Genomic DNA, 21,566 nt, shown 5'->3' on the forward strand with positions numbered 1-21,566 from the left:
GACTTAAGACCTGGAACACAGAGGCACCGCACAACGGCAGGTGCAGGAGTGATAGTGTGCAGGACTTTGGAATTAAGGAAACTAGCGTGAGGTGCAGATCTATAAGTCCGCCGCTGGGTTCTTTTCAAAGGGGCTCTTGCATGTTTACATTAGGCAACAGAAATATTGCTGAAGTTCATGGTAAAGTCCAAATGCTAGTCACATAGCCTAAATTTGCTTTACTATGTCAGAGTTGTGAGGGGCCTGCCACATTCCTCAGCTGCTTATCGAAGAATTCACACTCCATCTGGAACCAGGTGTACCTGCTAGTGCAACAAGGGTACTGCTGTGAATGTTCTTGTTATCACGTGACATAAGGAAAGTTCACAGGGTGGCATGAAACTGGGAACTGTACAAATGACAACAGTACACGCACCCTTCATATTTGCCAGTAGAGGCCCAGGGGGAATGCTCAACATTTCCGGAGATTATATCCCCCATGTGCTTACAATGCTTCTGCATGTTGTACATTTTGGATTTGACCTAAGTGTGTTATGCTCTGCTGCATTTGTACATAAAAGACCATTCTTATATTAATTGCATTAGACATATTCCTGCCTCTTAATAAATCGTATCATTGCTTATATTTTTTTTAAAAAAGAGTGGTGTCACATTGAACGTTGAAACACTTCATTTAGAGCTGTCTACAATTTGAAATTGTCCATGTCCGCCCCCTCAAGAGCATCTCCATTTGAGCACATCACACTGTCCAACTGTGCAGCATGGTGGATCTTTGATGAACCTAAACATATAAGAAACTTCATCCTCATCCCCCCTCTTCCTCATCCTGTCACCGCACTTTGATGTATGAAAGAGTAGTGGCCTACTCCTTCACCTGTCTACTTCAGGCTTTCCCTCCCTCCTATAGACTGTGGAACAGCTACCATGTGCCAGGATGTTATTTCCCTGAGGATGAGCTGTATGTGGCGGTGATGTTCTAAATGTGTGGGGAGTTAGACTGCGTATGAGAGGCAGTAGTTCGGTCCTAATTATAAGCGATGAAGGGGGGGTTTAGTAGAGCAGAGGCCTGCACTTTGTGATCCTAGGATAAACCCTGCTGCCACCAAGTGTCTCAGCTTGACAGAAAATTCAAAATATTAAGGACCTTGACATCAGTGGTTTACCACATTACCTACAAGGGTATTGTCCCATACTCTTGACTGCCTGGGATCCCAAGAAAAGACTTCACATCATACATGTGAAGTTAAACAATGTCGGCCCAAATTGGCAAAATCAAATTGGTCAAATCAGAGGATTTGGAGGATACCTGTCACTGCTACTACCATCATCAGAATTAAAAGAAAATTTGTTGGTGTGGGTCTCATCATTGATCACACAATATATGTCCTAATATTTTGTTTTCAGTATTACCAGAGGTTACCAGAATAAAGTGGGCCATTAGGACATTTTAACTCTCTTACTGTAGATCCTTCCATTTACATGTCAAGTTTAAAAGATCACCACCAAGGGATCCAAATTGATAGAGCCATCCGCACTACCAGTTTCGGAGCCCAGAGGGGAGTAACCCGATGATAAAGCTTTCCATCAAGGTGGGTAAGGGTTTACGTTGTTTTAAATAGGCAGATAGCGGCAGATATGAATTGATCAGTCCTCAATCATAATACTACCTTTTACAGACTTGGGGGCATATTTACAACCCCTATTGTCGCAGTAACGTTACTTTTTACAGTGTTCCTGTGACGATACGGGCTTCGCCTTATTTACAAGGCAGTGTTAAGCCACTTAATGTGGTTTACAGCTGCCTTGTAAATGAGGCACCTTTTCATGCTATACTTAGCGTGAAAGGGGTGGGCAATTGGTGTTGCGGTGGGCATTCCGCTGCAAAACCCATTGAATTTGATGCTGACCCATATTTACAAGGGTGGCGTAACTATGGAGCTGCGTCAAAATTAAGACAAAAACACCTATTCATAACATTGCACACGAGGAGAAATGCTTTATTTCTCCTCATTTTTTCCTGTTTCTATGTGTGCTGCATCATGTAGCACACATAGAAACAGCAAAATGCCATGCATGATTGATTGTGTGCAGGAATGGGTCTCTTCCTGTACATAAACAATCATTTTAAACATCACGAGCTGCAACTTCTATGTGTGCTGCACAGCACACAGAAGTTACCAAATCGTCATTAAAGATGGTTTATGTGCAGGAAACAATCATTCCCCCCAAAGCAGGCACCCTTACACTATAGTGCCTGGGTGCCTGTGTTGGTGCTAGGCAGATGAAATTGGGAGCAGAACAGAGGGAAACGCAGGGCTGCACCGTATTGTTGTAAATACGGTGCAGCCCTGTGTTTCAAAAGTGGTGGAGCACGGTGTTAAGCCAAGAAGGCTAACACAGCGCTCCGTCACTTTTCTTGTAAATATGCCCCTTGCTTCTTTGGTCTAAATGTTCTTTTGAATTTTCTCTCTTATTAGAACATTGAAATGTGGAGCAATCCATTGCAGACAATGGAGTGCTCCGTGCTTCTACGGGCCGGTAAAGGCCCGCAGAGCAACATTCCAATGTTGTTTAAACAAAGGCCCTGGGAGAGGCCTTTGCTTTATTTGTTAGAACATTCTACCCTCTAGTGTCAGAATGTTCTAATAGCCTTATAGCCCTTCATAGCTGGGCGATACCGGCTATTAAAGTCTCGCTCCCTTGTTAAAGGCCCTAAACAAACGCTGGAGCGGGCCTTTAATAGCCGGTATAGCCTGCTACAGCGGGCTCTAAGGCTATAGTAGGGAGGTCACACTTCATACTGCCCACGCCTTTTAACTCCCCCTCCAATGAAGAACTTTTGATTACACACATAGGTTGCAGATTTGCTTCTCTTCATTGGTTGCATGTGTAATGAATAAATGGATCTTTTATGCATTTCCACACTTTCACTGTCATTGATTGTGAATGACACAACTTGCACCGTTTCAAAATCTAAATAAGTGTTTGTCTTATGTAAGGTGCACCTGCAACTTAGATATTCCCATGATTAATGCATTGAAAACTGCCTAATGCGAGCTAGAAAACTGTGTATACATAGGTTACACAGACTTTGAAACATCTCAAAACCTTTATAATGCACAGGCTTGAACATTTCCAAAGAATTAGTGTTACAATAAGTCATAACATAATTTGGATAGTAGAATAATGTGATAAATTGGGTTATTGGTTGAGGGGGATGGAAGCCCCACTCAGACATCAAACACAATCCTTGTCAGGATTAACCTCAAAAGGCACTAAATTAACCTGTGCTTAAACCTGGGGTAGCTTGGCACAAAAGCAGTGAAGTATTTGTGTAAAGTTTTTGCGCAACACACAAACAGTAATAATGTGAAAACACAGCACAAGAAATATCCAGAAGATATTCAATTTCAAAGTTTTAAGTGATAATAGCAATTAAAAGTACAAAGCACCACTAGCTAGACCAAGGGAAAGTCACAGGTTCAGGCAAATCGCGATGGGGTGCTGGTCAGATACAGGAAAGAAGTTAGTCTCACTGAAGAGTTACCTTCAAAGTCCAGCACAAAGAGTACAGAGCGGAGGAGGCCGCAAGGAGCGGGCATAGTGTTGCGGACAGTCGTCGCTATAGCACAAGGAGCTGGTTGGGTCTCTCGTTGCCATCGTCATTAGCAGTCACTCTTGACCAAAAGACCAGGTCTCACCAGAGATTTGCATTTGTGGTCATCGTGGTTGGCAAATACTTGGTGCGAACAGTCAGGAGCTCAAACATCAGGATTTTCACCTTCTTTAGCAGGAGTGCACACTGATGCTAGCCAAGTGTCCAGGACCTGGGTAGGCACCGCTTAGGATCAGGAACTGACTCCAGCAGAGGCCAGCAGTGCTCAGGCCAGTCCAGTTGCAAGTCCAGGCAGGCCCAGTTGCAGCAGGTCAGCAGGGCAGTTGCAGGAAGGGATCTGAAGCTTGTTGCATCCCTGTAGCTCCACCGGGAGGTCAGCCATCCGACCCAAGGAGTCACTCTAAATGCAGGTAAGCAGGTCCAGTCTTCCTTCTCAGACAGCAAGGCAGTACTTCAAGCAGCAGGGCAGTCATCAGGCAGCAAGGCAGTCCGTCTTCTGTAACTTCCACAGGTTCAGGTGTGTTCTGAAGAGTTGCTCTGAAGGTCGAATATTTATACCTGGGGCCAGCCTTTGTAGGAGGGGACTCTCTGTCCAAACTAAAATGGGCTTTGCTTGCTGACTTTCATGCAGCAGAATTCTGTGAAGTTACAAAAAAATTCAGCAAGATTCCATGGAGTTCCACCAATGAGCGTGAATATGTATGTCACACTGCTCGTGCTGCAATTTAGCACCAGTAGCGCGAGCAGCACCGAAAACTCAGCATGAATGGCACCATGTGTTGAGCAAGAGTGTGCAGCCATTTGAGTTGATTTTGCAGCTACTCCAGTAGAAAATGTGCCTGAGAGGCAGAAAATCTACTTAAGAAGTAGCTCTCTAACCATGACTGCTCACGCCTGCCCGCGACCACCCTCATCAGAAAATGGCAAGGCAAATGCCAAATCTTGCTCGTGCTCACATTTCTAGAGCCTCACAGGAAAACATCTGCCACACTGTGATTGGAAGAATTTGGCTGGGACATTGCATGAGTCACCAAATTTCCCCAATTTTATGGGCAGAATGTTAGACCTACCCTCACATCTGGTTCTAGAAAGTTCTTCCCCCTCCCCTGTCAAGGCTTCAAACTGTCTGAAGCAAAAAAGATACAACAGGCCTGGAATCAGGTTCCTTTTGTGCAGAGGCAAAACCTTTTAAGTGTAAGTGGGGCTGGGAACAACTCCATCCCAGCATTCTTGCCAAGATGGCCCATTTTGCCTACACCTAAACCCCTTTTGTGTTACTGTCTGGAAACAATACACAAACCCCAACAGCAGAACCATTCAGTCGTGTGACCCAGGACACTGGGAGAAGGTACAAATGGCTGGGAGAAGAAAATGACAACTTTCTAAAAGTGGCATTTTCAGAATTGTGATTTAAAATCCAACTTTAACATTAAAGATGATTTTAAATTACAATTCATTTGAGTCCAAACAGTGTATCTCTATCTGTTCCTAATCCAAAGTTAGCACTTATTTAATATAATTAGGTAACCCAGTGTTACTCAAAGTGAGAGATAGTACTTACACCAGTGAAAAATTATTTCGGGAGTTTTTCTCTGCCAGGACATACAAATCTTAAACCCACATGTGCTGTTTTTCAAATACTATTCGTGCTGCACTCTGGGTGGTTAAGTGTACGTAAAGGAAGGGGGGAGCCCATATAACCCTCGAGAGCCTAGACTGCACCACAAACATTCGACCAAAGGAAAGAGCTCTAAATCTATAGAAAACTTATAATAAGGCTTATACTTTATTTGTAGCCTCTGGCTTAACTACTCGCCTTGTGTAATAACATCATTTTTTAATTGATATAAAGTTTATCAGTTGAATTTATAAAGTTATTGCTTTACAAAAAATCAAGAGAGACACCGATTACAAAAGTCGCTTTGTTATTCCAAAACCTATACTTAATGAAAAAGTTAAAAAAAAAAATTTTCATCAACTTTCAAAAGCAAGAAGGTAGTCACAACACATTGGCTATAGTCTATCAATTCATTATACAAACTTGTATCAGCATTAGAAAACAAAGTACTGACTAAAAATTAGGTGAACAAGTTGTGCGCAATGACGGATAACCTGCTGTAAGAAACTGGCTCTATATATACTGCACCAAAGTGAGGTACAGTGTGTAAAGAGTCCAAGAGTCCCCAAAAGTAGGCAGAGGTTTAAGTTAGATAGAACCTTACTCTCTAATAGTGGTAGCTTGGTCGAGCAGTAAGGCAGTATCAGAGGACAGTCTTAAGCATTTGATGTACACACTCAGTTAGCAAATGAATTCACATACTCAAGAACTGAACTCTAGGCCAATTGTGTTTGTATAAAAATATACTGTTGTCTATTTTTAGAACCAAGCAAGCCTGGTACAGGTAAGCATTAAATAGTTTTCAGTAATATGTTACTGGATATAGAACAGTTTGAAAATGCAATAGAAATTGTACTTTGTTTGATTTACAGGGGAGCAGTAGTATGCAACACTTAGCAAATACAGTACATTGTAATGAATAGGCTTTTTCAGTAAATTGCAGGTAAGTCACTTTTTACGTTACTTTTCGAACTCAGTGCTGGATACCTAGATTCAGCACTGGGACATTTCCTGCAAACAGGTGAGTAAACACGTTTTGGTTATTTGTGCGATTTTTAAAGAATATTTGTAGGTTTCAAAACTCCACACTTGGAAACTTTTTGGAGAAAAAGTGTCAATGTTATCCCATGGAAGGAAAACAGGTTAACGGTTCACAGGTAAGTAATCAACTGTGGGAGTTAAGGTTCTGGGGTTAGACTCAGGGGTCTCCCAGGGTCAGTGATGCACTGTTGTTGCACCCTCAGCGGCACTAGGGTGGCCGGGTGCAGAGTGTTAAGGCCCATTGTTATCAAATGTGGGATAGGGGGCCTTCGGTTTAAGCTCAGGACAAGATGGGGACCAAAGTAGCACCAAAGGTGCACCCTCAGCGGCACTAGGGCAGCCGGGTGCAGGTGCTGTTTTGAGGTCGGTGCCCTGTTGTTTTCAATGGAGAACCTCCGGGACAAAGAAACACTGCAGGTTCGGGGACGAGGATCTTCTGGATGCGACCACCACTTCAAGGGGTACGTTGGGATGTCATGGGTTGGTTAGGCACTGTTGGTTTGGGTACACAAGGCCGTGGGGTGTCGGGTGCAGGGGTGCCTTGTGACGTTGGATTTTCTTACCCGCTCTGGTCACGGTCGGGGGGTCCTCTGGATTGAGGCTGCAGGCGTCGTCTGGAGGCTTGAGGCAGGTCAGGGGTCACCAGATCTTGGGTCAGGATCACCGAAGGGGCCTCCTCGTGGTGTTTTTCCACTTGAGCTCGGGCTGGGTTCGGAGGGTGCAGAGTGGGGTGGATCGCGGTCTCTGGCTGGCACCAGAAGCTGCAGTGCAAACACGTCTGGTGTTCACAGGAGAAACAGTCTGGGAAGTGAAGGCAGGCAGGTCCTCCGGGGTTTGTGAGGGTGCTGGCTGCTGGACACACCGGGATTTCGCAGGAGCAGGTTAGAGGGGAGACAGGCCTGTAGGCCTCTGGCCAAGTCAGTGGGCGTCATCCTCTTGTTAGCTCTGCACGGCTCTCCGTCCTTCTTCTTCTTGTAGGTAGGCTGGATCTGAGGAAGGAAGGTTCAGGGTGCCCCCTAAATACTAAATTTAGGTACGTTACAGGTAGGTAAATGGCAGGGACCAATGGGTCCCTTCCCTGGGGTGGGTACACCCCCTATTCTGCCACACTCCAGTGGGAGGGAGCAGGAGTCTGTCCCTGGTTGGCTGGGTCCCCCCATCCTCAAGCTTCACCTCGCCTCCCCCACCTGAGGGGTGGAGTTGGCAAAGGTGGGCACGCCTCCCTTCCTCACTTGCTTTTCCCGCTAGTTCTCCTGCCCAAAGTGGGGGGTAGAACCAGTGGGGACCAGTTGCTGAAAGCAGTAAATGGTCTGGAGAGGCTCACAAAGGCGGCATGCCTTTGAACAGTGGCGGTGGGTCCATTGGGGGCGTTGGGGCGTTGCCCCACTAAGCACATGGACGACCGTCACACGCTTGTCGTGTTCCCTTACGACACCCCCGGCAATGACGACAGACACAGGACGTTCACGGAGGTTTCTTTATTCCAACTTCATACCTCGAGGTCCCTACTCTAACTGACTTTCCCTTTCCTGGCACCTCCTCTTCCCCCTGCTCCTCCCACGCTCCGCCCTTCCCACTACTAGACCGCACACCATTACATCTCCCCCTTTGTTAACAGAACAAACTCACAACATATTTACATCTCTTCAATTAGCCGACGTGGCTGGCGAATTGTCTGTCGTGGTCTGAGAGACCGGCCTTCTGCCACTGCGGTGGGGTTGCCCCCACTTCCTCCATCCAGGCCAGTGGCAGTTTCACGTCGCTGCTCAGTCTGTTCAGTTCTCGGCGGCTCTAGCCGCGACTCCAGCGCATCTTGCAGAGCCGAGCTACATCTTTGAAAATGAGACACATTTCGGGTGATGCGCCTACTGTCTGATTCTGCCGACAGCATGGTTCCCTTTTGTCGGGTGACCGTCAGGGGCTCTGCTCGAAACCTGCTGTCCGTTTTCTTACATTGCTCCTGCTTAACCACCACACAGTCTCCTTCTCGGAAAGAGAGCGATCGAGCTCGTCTCCGGCCATCAGCATACGTTTTCATGCCTTCTTTGCGAGCCCTATCGGTAACCACCATTTCTCGATGGATGCGACTTGGGGACACGGGTCGTAGGGCTCCTTCCCAGGTGGGTATCCGTGTCCGAACGGGGCGCCCCAGCATGAGTGTCGCTGGACATTTGCCTGTGGTGGCATGAGGTGTCATTCGGTATGAGCGGAGCACGTAATTGAGGGCTGTTTGCATGTCCCTTCTGTCAAGCACTGCCTGCTGGAATGTTTTCTTGAGAGTGGCCATGAACCTCTCGACAGTGCCGTTGGCCTGTGGCCATAGCGGTGTTATCCGCCGGTGTCGAATATCCATTAGTTTCATGAAGTCACTGAACTCCTGCCCAGTGAACGGAGGACCATTGTCCGTCTTCACTACTTTGGGTACACCCCAGGCTGCGAACACTTCGTCTAAGACGGCAAGCATGGCAGCTGCTCCAGTGGAAGGGACAAATCGGGCAATGGGGAATCTCGAGTACTCATCGACAATCACCAGCACATACTTGCCCGACTGCATTGGGCCGTAGAAATCCATGGCTAGTTCCTGCCACACTCCCGATGGTAATGGTGTCATTTGAAGCGGGGCTGGGGGATCACCGCGCCCCACCACTTGGCACTGCGGACAGTCTTTAAGAGTAAGTTCTACCATTTTGTCAAGAGACGGGAACCAGACACGCTCGCGAAGGGCTCTCTTGGTCGCAACCACGCCTCGATGGCTTTCATGGGCCAGGTTGATGACTCCCTGGCGCAGTTGCTGTGGGATGACGATCCGATGGTCTCTCAGAAGCAGTCCTTCCGCTGTGACGGATAGTTCCTCGCTCACGTTCTTGAACGTCTGCAGCTCTTGACGCTTCAACGGGTCACTCTCTTCAGGTGTGTCGTCCTGTCGCCACCGATGTGTTTGTACCCGGTGAATCACCTTTTGTAGCAGATCATCCTGCGAGGTGGCTTGTTGGATGGCTTCTAAAGGAACAGCCGGCGGCCGCGCCTGGGCCACTACGAAGTGGATGTACTCCTCGGCTACAGACGGAGCGGGACGTTGGTTAGCTTCGGGGTGCCTTGACATATAGTCGGCTGGGTTGGCTGACTTCCCTGGTTTGTGGACAATGGTGAATGTGTATTCTTGCAGACGTAGTCCCCAGCGTTCGATGCGAGGTGGCATTTTGGAGTGCGGGTTCCCAAAGATGGTGACGAGCGCTTGGTGATCCGTCACCAAGGTGAAGTGTTTTCCATATATGAACACGTGAAAGTGCTCGCAGGCCCATACTACCGCGAGACTCTCCTTCTCGGGTTGGGAGTAGGCCTTCTCTGTGTCGGAAAGACTTCGGCTGGCATGAGCCACTATGTGACGCTGGTCAGTGTCCTTATCGTATTGAGCCAGGATGGCACCTAGACCAACGGGGCTGGCGTCCACTGTGATTTCAGTCTTGCGGTCCGGGCTGAAGTACGCCAAACTGTCGGCTTTTCCCACGGCCTGTTTAATGTCCTGAAATGCTCGCTCACACTCTGGAGTCCACTCAAATGCCTGGCCTTGTTTGGTCAGTCTCCGGAGGGGGTGGCTGAGAGTGGCGTAATCTTCAATGTACCGTGAGCAGTAGCTCGCCATCCCCAGGAAGGACCGCACGTCGCTGACATCCCGTGGGCTCTTGGTGTCGTTCAGCGAGCTCACTTTGTCTGGGTCAGGCTTCATCCCCGCACCAGAGAAGACGTGCCCAAAGAATTTCAGCTTTGCTTGATGGAATTCACATTTCTCTTTGTTGAGCGTTAGATTTGCTTCCAAGAGGGCGTGGCAGACTCGGTCGAGGGCTGTGTCGTGAGCTTGAATATTAGCCCCATACACTAAGATGTCATCACTGTAGTTCAGTGTGTTGGGGATATGATGAATAGTCTGCCGGATGGCTTCTTGGAATATCTCGGCAGCTGATGATATGCCAAAATTCAGCCTCTTATACCTGAATAACCCCAGGTGCGTTGCGAACGTTGTGATGTATCGAGAGTCTTCATGGAGTTCCAGTTGATGGTACCCCTTGTTGAGGTCAAGTTTGGAAAACAATCGCGCACCATTGAGCGCGGCTATCATGTCACTCAAGTGGGGTCCTGGGTGGCTGTGTTGGGCATGCGCATGTCCACACAGAGTCGGACTTTCCCTGGAGTTCCTTTCTTCGGGACAATCACCACTGGCGACACCCACGGCGTGGGGCCCTCTGTACGCTCGATGATGTCGGCTGTCAAGAGGTCTTGTAGTTCATCTTCCACAGCCTGCTGAAGGTGAAAAGGAACCTTCCGAGGATGCTGGGCAACCGGTCGAACCTGTTCATCGATATGTAGGCGGATCTGGCCTCTATTCATTTTCCCAAGTCCTGTGAACAGTTTCGGGAATTTGTGAATGGTGTCACTGTCATTGGTGACGCGATAGAGAATTTCAACCAGTCTTAATCGTTCGGCCGTCGGCAGGCTGAGGAGACAGTCCGCTTCTGGCCCCTCTATGACATGTATCACCGCTGGGACTGATGTCGTTTGGTGTCTCAGTACAGTTGGAAACTTTCCAAGACACGGAAGTGGTTCCCTGGACATCCAGGTGTAGACACGGACGTGCGCAGGGCTCAGTCGGGGGCGAGGGTTCATCTTCCTGTATTCAGTCACTGGGATGTAGTTCAGCGACGCCCCGCTGTCCATCACAAACTTCGTGCTATGGCCACCGACGCTGATGTCCAACTGGGGATATTTTTTGAGTTGGTCTGGGTCAGCGATCATGTTCGCGTACTCCACCGAGTACTCTTGTTCGCCTGATGTTGACCCTGATTCTCGAGATGGAGATCTCCTTGACCACCTGGACGACCGCGACTCCCTGCTGGAATGGGAGGACCTTGATGATGACTTCTGGCGGTCATGCACTGCTCGCGCATGGTGCCGGCGGGTGTCGCTTCGCGATGATTCAGGTGCATTCTTGTCTCTCTCACGGCGATACTCCCCGCACATAGCTTCAAAGTGATGGCTCCGGCCACACTTGCGGCACTGTTGTCCCATAGCCGGGCATGCTCCGCTGTGAGGAAAGTCATATCCACATCTGTAGCATCGTCTCGCAGTTGCCTTCTTTGCGTGATCATGCCGCCTACTCCTCCTCCCCGAGTCAGGTCGCCGATGTTCTGGGTAGCGGCGGCGCGAAGATGGTCTGGCGTGTCGCCCGCGCTCTTTCGACCCTCGGCGGGGACGGCTGGTGCGCACTTGACATACAAGCTCCTTGCTCTCCGTGCACCCTGACTCCATGGACTTGGCCTGTTCCTCGGCCTGGTCATGCACTCTCGTTAGTTCTTCGATTTCGTCCAGGGTGTGACTCTTCTTTAGTAGTTTTCTTCGAAGGGTCTCCGACTGACAGCCGTCGATTACGCGCAAGCGTATGGCGTCATCCGTCGAGAACGATTCAAAGTTGCAGTGACGCGCTAACCGCCGATGTCGCGTTATGTAAGCGCCCATTATTTCATCTTTCTCTTGGTGCGCCCGCTGGAACACGTATCTCTCATAGTCCACATTCTTCTTATGTATGAACTTTTTATCCAGGGCTTCCCGTACCTTGGCATACGTTCCTGCATCCGCAGCGGGAATTTCCTTGATCATCTTGCTGACATCTTTCCCCACAAGATTGCGGAGTGCGATTAGCTGATTCTCATCCCCGAACACCTTGGAGCCTTTGATGTAGTCCTCAAAATCCTCAATCCATTCTTCCCAGCGAGGGCCCATACTGCTACCGACGACGAGCGTCAGAGGCTCCAGAGGGCGCAGATGTGATAGCCCCATGACGATGGGTTTCGCTTCCTGACGTGTCGGTGATCCGTGGTTCGACATCGTGTGTTCGGCTCAGCTCCCTCCTGTCTGCTCCCGTGCTTTCACAAATTTGTCGTGACTTTGCTCGTGCTTGTTTGTGTTTCTCGCTTGCTTCTGTCCGTGTTTGTTGCGGACTTTTCCTTGAGTTTGCTTGTGCTTGTTTGTTCCCTTGTCTTGGTTTCGCTTGTGCTTGTTTCTTTCACATTTGCTGTTGCTTGTGCTTGTTGAAGACTTGCCTTGAGGTTGCTTGTGCTTGTTTGCTCCCTTGTTTTTGTTTGCTCGTGCTTGTTTACTTCACGTTTACTTTTGCTTGTGATTGTTTATTTTCCCATTTGCTTCTGCTTGTGCTTGTTTATGGTCACATTTGCTTTTGCTTGTGCTTGTTTATTTTCACCATTGCATTTACTTGTGCTTGTTGGGAACTTGTCTGGGTGCCTGACTTCAAGATGGCCGCTAATTCACTTCAGTGGGGGTGTCCCTCAGAGGTTGCCTGGTTTTAAGATGGCCGCCGGTTCACTACACACACAGGGCCTCACACGAGGCTCGACCATTGCTTCCTGCTAGCTGCAGCGCTGGTGTTGGAGCTTCACTCACCCACTCCGTGAGGCTGCCGCTGGTACCAGGTAGGTAGGTCTCGCCGCTGCTGCTGCTGCTCAGGCTCACGCGCGCATCCTCCTCTTTTTTTTTCTTGTGCAGAGGGGGGGGGGGGGCTCATGTAGTGAGGTCGCTTTCGCGGAGCACTTGTCTCGCGGGGGGGGAACCCTCGAGCAGGATTTGGGTTTCCCCTTCTCACCCGCGTTCTCCTTCTCTGCCTGCAGGCCCCGGGTCAGGCTCCTGTCCGTCTCCTGCAGGTCTCCTGCAGTCACTCGTTCTCCGGTGGGTTCTTTTACTCGTTGGGTCCGGGAGAGCCTTCCACTCATCCCACCCTCGTCGCCAGCTGTCGTGTTCCCTTACGACACCCCCGGCAATGACGACAGACACAGGACGTTCACGGAGGTTTCTTTATTCCAACTTCATACCTCGAGGTCCCTACTCTAACTGACTTTCCCTTTCCTGGCACCTCCTCTTCCCCCTGCTCCTCCCACGCTCCGCCCTTCCCACTACTAGACCGCACACCATTACATCGCTAACATTAAATTTAGAAAAACAAATCTCTCAGCGGCGCACTGAGCGCACTCGCACTCTGTTCAACGCTCTACAGCTCTACCGGGACAAGCCTGACTCAATCTGGATGGCGCTGAAGGGTGTGGGGGCGGGGCTGCGGCAGTGAGTGACTGAGCGCGGAAATAGCGCAGCAGGCCAGCAGCAGTGTGCGCATGTCAATTTTTGGGTTAGTCATTTTTATGACTGGCCCGAACATGCGCACACGCACACGCACACACAGTAGCACCTTCCCTCCTCCCCCAGCCCAGGCAGTGGCGAGGGACCCGAGGGTGCTTCTTCATACCGCAGTCCCCGGGTCTCATTATGGGCAGGGAGTAACCCTGCTCTTAGCCAATCCTGTCACAGTGGCGCTGCTAATGCAGCGCCAGGTTCGGCCGAGACACCGCAGCCTGCAGTATGGTGCTGCGCGTGGTTTGTGGCAACTGCCCAGTGCCACACTTGTATGGCCAATCACACTGTGGCTGGCTTATGTGAAGCCAAGCCATGCAGTAGTGATTGGCCATTTCCCGACCTCTACGCTCGCTGTCGGCACGTCACCGCGCCAGTGCTACCACACGAGTCACGGAGTCAGAGTCACAAGTCGTCGTCGTACCTCACAGACAGTAGACCTCGTGCCGCTGGTGTGTCTATATTTGTCTGCTACGCAATCTTCAAGCTCTGTTCCCCCAAGGCCTTCTCTCAGAACAGAACACTGGTATAACTGGTAAGTGGCCGAATGTGAATGGGGAGAGGATGTGGTCCGTCAGCTACGCTGCCGACTCTGGTGCGGTTTCCAGAGTTCGAGCCTCGAGGTCGCGTCCACATCCTGTGATTCTGGGCAATAATCTCCCCGTGCCTAAATGTGTAATGTAAATACGGTGCTCATGTAAAGCGCTCCAATACCTTCGGGTCGAGTTCGCGCTATATAAATATGCAACAAAAAAAACAACAACAAAAAAAGTCAAGTGCAGCAACTAACTCCAGTCCTGTGTTTTTCAACCTAGATTATGTAGTGCTTTCATTCAGCGGATAAAGCTGTAAATAGTATATACGCTGCACGCACAAATAAAACGGACGATTAGTTCATATCAACGGGGGGTGCCATGAGTTTTGCCCTTAACCACTCGCGATATATTTCCGTGGTGAAAAACCAAGGCACATTTTGCAACATTACTACATAGCATTCTAGCAGCTAGCTAGGGTGTTTTGTGGGTGACTCCTAGTTTATGCCCTTGCTATCAATGGTGCTAGGTAAAAAGTACGGCATTTGTTGTGTGTGCGCATGCAGTTTACCCATCTCTAGCAGGAGTGAAGTTGCTGCCAAGGCAAGCATGGCAGTTGTAACGTGCGCCACGCCTCCTTACACAACTCTGTAACAGGAGTGGAGTTGCTGCGCAGTTTTTATATTTACCACATACACGTACAGCTTCTGTAACGTGTTTACCCACGCATCTCAACAATTTCTGTAGTAGAAGAGAAGATGCTGGATAGCTGATATTGGTGTATGCCTGAAAACATTGGAAAGTACTATGGAGGTGGTCTTCCAATTAGCAGTGTTTGAGGCCATCTTGTCTATTAAAATGTAAAGGAGAACCTCAAGAGGAGCTCTCCATCTGATCGTGCTGATCTGGTGCGTAGGAAATGCTGCGCAGTCCCATCAGGAACTTGTGTAAATTGACTGGTAGCTGGAAGTTTTACTGCACTTACACCATTGTTAGTTACACAGGCGCCTCTTCACGGACACTGCAGAACACTAAAGGTTTAAATCAAAACAAGACACATGGGTCGCTTTATTCTAGCCACTTTACTCGAGTATGATCAATGTGCTCACTGTTGTTTGATATATGTACTAGTTGGCCAGGACACAAAAATACAGTATACGCAATTGTTGTTTGTACAGTTTGAATGGAATTTCAATAAACATGACTGAGAACCATGATTTATGAATTTGCTGTTAAATGTCACAAGATGCACAATTACCACATGTGTGCTGTCCTAATCCCCATTGGGCATTAAGGGTCTGATTAGCTGTGGATGGTCTATAAGCCTGTATCAAATAGTCATTGAAATTACGACTGTGTTTGAGCACCTAAATGGGGTCAGGAAACTTCATTTTGCCCCTGTGGACAGAACGAACCAATGCTTTTTAATCACCCTCTGAGCTGTAAACCCCCAGTGTTAGTATTAAAATGGCTGTTCTTTAGGCTTCAAGAGAGTTCAGCACCCCAGCCGGAACATGTACCTGATGCAGATCACAAAATGCACATGATGTAAATAGGTCAGTGAGTCACTGCATTTGTCAGAGAGATCATTTTGTTACTTGCAGTTTGTAAGTTAAAATCCTAACATACAACAGTGAGCTATTAACTGTCATCTAAGAGCTGCATGCAAACTGCAAGGTAAAAATTGTGGCGTTATGTTTTTCCCCCTCAGTCTTTGTTTGATTACCCTAATCTTTCAAAAATAAATTGTTATATTTTTTTTTCAGCACCTGGTAAAGCCTGACAACCTGAACCTTTACCTAATTTTTGGGCAATTTTTAAATGAAGAACAAGAGGCCCCAACCTCCTTTGCTGCTCTTTCATCCCAGCTACGACCCAGCAGACAACAGTGTTAAAGGTGAGGAAACTGATGATATTTTTCTTTAGATTGGAGTTAGGGCTATGTTTGTGGTCACTCTACATGGTGGTTGGGGTGGGTGCACATTCTGAACATTGTACCCTCAGTGGATGGAATTTACTAATACTGAGCCTTAGCCCTGTGCTTTGCGCAATAACGGTTGTTAAAGGCACTATCTATTCCTTGCCTTGTTCAAGGCCTTCAAACTGTGTCTGTTTCAGTGTCTTCAGCAACCACTATGGCACACAGAGGCAGCAGGCAGTAAGGCTGTATTTTTAGCAGTCCTGTTGTCCAAAGGGGAGCTGTTGGAGATATATTGCGGTAATGCACAAGATATATGTATTTATACTGAAATTTGATATTATTGCACCAAATGTTATACGTTGTACTTTGACTATTGACAGGTTTCTTTCATATTGGTAAGGACAGCATCGGCATGATGAATACGGTAGAACAATTAATTACACAGTCATTCCATGCACGGCCTCTAGAAAAGAAACTACATATAAAGAGATTAGGACCTGATCGGCCTGACCTACAACTACAACAAGTTACCCAGGACAGAGGAAAATCTTACAAACGTACATTCTCAAACACCTAGTACACAAAAGCTGATTGACTTACAGGGTGCCCGTCAAGAAACAAACTGTTCTGCTTCCCCTGCTTGCTGTTTAATGGTGATTTCCCTTGGACAAGAGAAGGAGTGATAGACTTGAAGCATCTGTCTGAAAAAATATAGAAACATGCACACACAAGAAAGCATATGGAAAACCTGAAGAGACTGGGAATGTTGGGAGACACACCGATTGAGCAGCACATAAACAATGCATACCGCCAAACAATACAGAAACACAATGAAGCAGTTGATAGGAATAGACACATACTATCAAAAATAATTGATTGCATTCGTTTCTGTGGTGCTTTCGAACTGGCATTGCGGGGCCATGATGAATCAGAAGGTTCCCCAAATCCTGGAATATTCAACGGACTTGTGGATTTAATAGCAAGCATCGGCAAGGAAATGGAAGCACATTTAGCAAGTGCTACAGTCTTTAAGGGCACCTCTAAAACTATACAAAATGAACTCCTTGAGTGTATGCTAGAAATTATGAGAAGCCATATTGTCCAAGAGTTGCAAAACACAGACTTTGTGGCTATTCAGGCTGATGACACCACTGATGTGGCCACACAAACACAGTCCGTGTTAGTCTTTCGGTACCTGGACAGTGACAATAATGTTGTGGAGAGGTTCTATGGTTTCACTCATTTAAGAGACTCTAATGCAGAAACCATTACTTCAGCTATACTGCATCAACTGAACTTCATTTTTCCAGAGGTGCATCAAAAAAAAAAAATTATTGCACAAAGCTATGATGGTGCGTCCATAATGAGTGGAAGCCTTGGTGGAGTACAGAAAAGAATTAGAGATGTGTACCCTTATGCTCATTATGTGTACTGTTACGCCCACCAACTTAATCTTATTATGCAACAGGCAGTATCAAAGATCTCCGAGACACAAATTTTCTTTCGGGATGTAGGAGGCATGGCAGCATTCTTCTCACGTTCCCCAAAAAGAACGGAAGCACTTCATGAGATTGTGGACAAAAGGGTTCCAAGGGGATCCTCAACTCGTTGGAACTTTAACATATGTACAGTCCCACTACTTTATCAATATAGGGAGGACCTTGTGAAATGTTTTGAAGCCATAGAAGCCAATGAAACCTTTAATTTCAAAACTCACAGTGAAGCCCGTGGCTTTGCTAGAACACTAAAAGATAGAGAGTTTCAGTTCTTTCTGTTTTTATTTCAAGACATAATGTCAGCTGTCGAGAATTTATACAATCAGTTACAAGCACGAGAGATCGATACTGTCTCTGTGAAAAGAAATACCGCTATGTTTGTCGAACGCATAAGCAAAGTGAGAGATGAGGTTGACAATTTAGACAGCAAACTGCCAGAGGCTTCTACTTTTTCAAACCACAGGAAGAACATCACCACTCTGGTCCGAAAAGCAAAGGAGATATGTGACATTGTAATTGTACATGCACAAGAACGTTTTGCTTTCAAAAAACATTTGGTGAGTGCTGCATTATTGGAAAGTGAATATTTTGCAAAATATGATGAATCCTTCCCTGAGCATGCTCTGCATGAGGCTGTGGAAGCTTATCCTATGCTCAACCAAGAGGACCTGAAAACTGAGTTGACTGTACTGTACTCAATGCCTGTGTACCGGAAGGCCAAAGATGCCAGGTCTTTGCTGGCTTTAATTCATAAACTTAATATGGAAAAGACATTTACAAAGACAGTGGTTTTACTAAAAATTGTCATTACCACTCCTATGACAACAGCAGAGGCAGAACGATCTTTTTCCGCCTTAAAGATGATTAAGACATTCCTGAGGAACACCATGCTTGAGGAAAGACTAAATGCTTTGGCAATGCTCTCTGTAGAGAGCAAGCTAGTTCAGAAAATCCCAGACTTTAACGTTCAAGTTATTGAAAAGTTTGCTGCTCTTAAAGACAGACTTGCTGATTTTAGATACAAAAAGTAAACATATGTCGAATGCTGCTAGTTTGCGACCAGTTTAGTTGTTTGTTAAATAAAAAACATCTGTGAGGTACTCAGAAATGAATTATATCTCAAAGTCTGTAATGAAGCTCTGTGGTTATACTGAATAAGCAGCTACCTATGTTATATGACATCTTTTTATTTCTGTAATAACTGCACTTTCATAATTGCTTTATTACTCTTCCTGCTTTCTCAAATTTGCTTAAAAATGCACCATTTTTCCACTCTTTTTCAAAATTTTCTAGGCGGGAGAACCCCCCGACGCTCGCTACGCTCCCTCGCTACGCTGAAGTATGACAATCATTTTACGGCTCACCACTTTCAAATGTCACCGTCCGCCACTGCCTTTGAAGCTTCTCCTTCGTGAACCCTGCCCATCCTGGGGCAGGAGGCTTGGCACCTCGTCCCAGGATGTGCATTGTTTCAGGCCCCCGAGAGCAGCAAGCTCTCGACACAGGGGTCCATAAACATGTCTGATGGTGGCAGCCTAAGCAGCCACTCAGTCAGGTCACTAGGAGTTGGTCGAGTTTCAGGGGGCAACCCTAAGATGCCCTCTGTTGTACATTTTACATTAAATCCCACACTGGCATCAGTGTGGGTTTAATGTGCTGAGAAGTTTGATACCAAACCTGCCAGTCTTCAGTGTAGCCATTATGGTGATGTGGAGTTCGTAATGACAAACTCCCAGCACCATACACTCTTAATGGCAGCACTGCATTTACAGTACCCAGGAATGGACTTGGGCACTGTAAGGGTACAGGGCTCATGCTCCTGTACCCTCACCACTGCCGTAGGGCACCCAGTTAGAGGGGTGACTGATGTATGCCAGGGCAGTGGTTTGTGGGCATGGCACATGTGTGCCATGCCAACTCTTCACTTTATTCTGCACCAAGACATGCAGCCTGCAAAGGCAGTGTGTGAGTGTCAGGGTACAGGGCCGCTAAGGGTGGCACAATAAGTCCTGCAGCCCTCTGGTCACAGTCCCCTGGGTACCTGTGGTACCATTTACCAGGGGCTGACATGTGGCCAGAGATGCCAATTGGGTTAGTTTTGGGGAATTAACACCGGCTCAGGGAACCTGATTGGCAGGGACCCAGGGCACACCAAGAAAAAGTGCATCAGTAGTCTGGCAAAAAGTGGGGGGGGGTTACTGTAACAGAAACCCACTTTTCTACACCTGCCCTTCTTTAGGCAAAAATAGAAAAAACTATCTTCAGGTAGCAACAATAATTCACACTCCAGCAACTTGTACATAGTTCAAATGTATTGAATCCAACATTGTTTTTTTAGTCAAAGCCCCACTGTGTTTTTATTTTTATTTTAAATGAATGTTGTTGGTCCTAGATAGTGAAAGTCGACATGTTTTGGCATCCAATTATGGCCTCCTAAGGACAGTGCCAGACCGATATCACACAAGCTTACAGAAAAATATGCAATGAATACATTTTCAGTATATACACATTTTAGAATAGACTCACAAATAAATGTAGCTCTAGTCAGACTCGGTTGTGTATCTTGTAAGAGCACCCCTAAAGGTGTATAGGTGCATGCCATTCAAACCAGTGATACTTGTATACGTCATGTCAACATCCATCAGCATTTTGAAAAATAAAGAATAAATAATTCCAGTAATATCTTAAATCATTTGTTCGGCAGATGGCCCGAAACTAATTACAACCACGTGAATTGTTGATGAAACACGAATAAGAGAGCAAACTAGCAATTGGTGCTCAGACTGGATAGGCCTTATGGACCTTTGGTCATATCAGAGCGAAGAGTGGGTCTCCGCGTGTGAGCCTGAAGGCAAGAATAGCTCTTAGGAGGGAAGGCAGCTCTGCTTAACTTCAACTGATTCTGATCAGGATCTAAATAAATGATGGATACATGGAAAACACATGCATGTCTGATCTAATGAACATATTTGTGGAAATAATTTTGAAAGGACTGGATGTGACTTACAAGGAGCTTTACGGAAAGGAAACTCCTAGTGCCAATTCCAATTCAAGGGCCAATGGTAAGCGAATATATCTGCAAAGACCACAGACCGGCACAGGGTGTGTCGTCCTTTCCAAAATACAGATGGCCGGTGCTTGCGAACCGCAACGCTCTCTTGGATGAAGCAGGAGCAGAATTAAAATATAGCAATGCCACACATGTACATGTGTTCTCAGTGGTATATAGTCAGAAAAGAAACATGTGTGGTACTCACGTATTAGTACTCTGTCAATGTTGCATTGAAGTTATCTGGAATCTAAAACGGCTAGCGTCCGCGATCCTCAAACTCTCCGTAACTCCATGCTCTGTGGCGGCCGCGTAAGTCCCTGTATATCATGTTTGCAGTGGCGGCTCCAAATGGTGATGCAGCGCACGCAATGTAATTCATTTTATTTAATTCTTTATTAACTTAACTCCATTAGGCCATATGCCAGAGTTTACTACCCCCCTCACCCTACCCCTCCCCCGCCCCACCGCCCAGCAGCACTCCCTCGAGGAGCCGCCACTGCATGTTTGCATCAGCCGCCAATAGATGAAGTGGAACTGACGTGCACCGGGTGATGAGAAGAAATGCTAGACTCCCTTCTGTTATAAAAGGCTGCTCGGGTGCCCGCCACGTTGCATACTAATGGCTAGATACGGGCTTGTTGCTGCCAAGGTTTGCTGCTTAAAGAGCCAACATCAACGTAATCTCTGCTGGAGCCTGGTATAATGAAATGTCTCAAATTTAGGAGACAGTAGTGTCACTTGCTTGAATGGCATGCAAAGGAAAGTAATTACTAAATGTTCTACACCAAATGATGATGATAATTGGTAGAAAAGAGCAGAATGTGAAAAAGATACTGTTACATCCAAGTGTTTTATTAACTAAATTACAAAGTGGTGAAATAAAAAGGAAGATAGATACAATGAATTATTTACCATGGGCTAATCTGGAGGAACCAAGAAGTACTTCAAATCACATGACAGAAACAATACAGATTGTAAACAAAAAAATCAGATAGTAAAATGACAAAATGCATGGCAAAATCCTAAAATATTTTTCTAAATCATACAAATAAAGGACATAATTTCATGGCACCGAAGTGCATTTGTGATTATTGTTGA

The sequence above is a fragment of the Triturus cristatus genome, chromosome 10 (genome assembly GCF_964204655.1).
Source record: "Triturus cristatus chromosome 10, aTriCri1.1, whole genome shotgun sequence".
Lineage (NCBI taxonomy): Eukaryota > Metazoa > Chordata > Amphibia > Caudata > Salamandridae > Triturus > Triturus cristatus.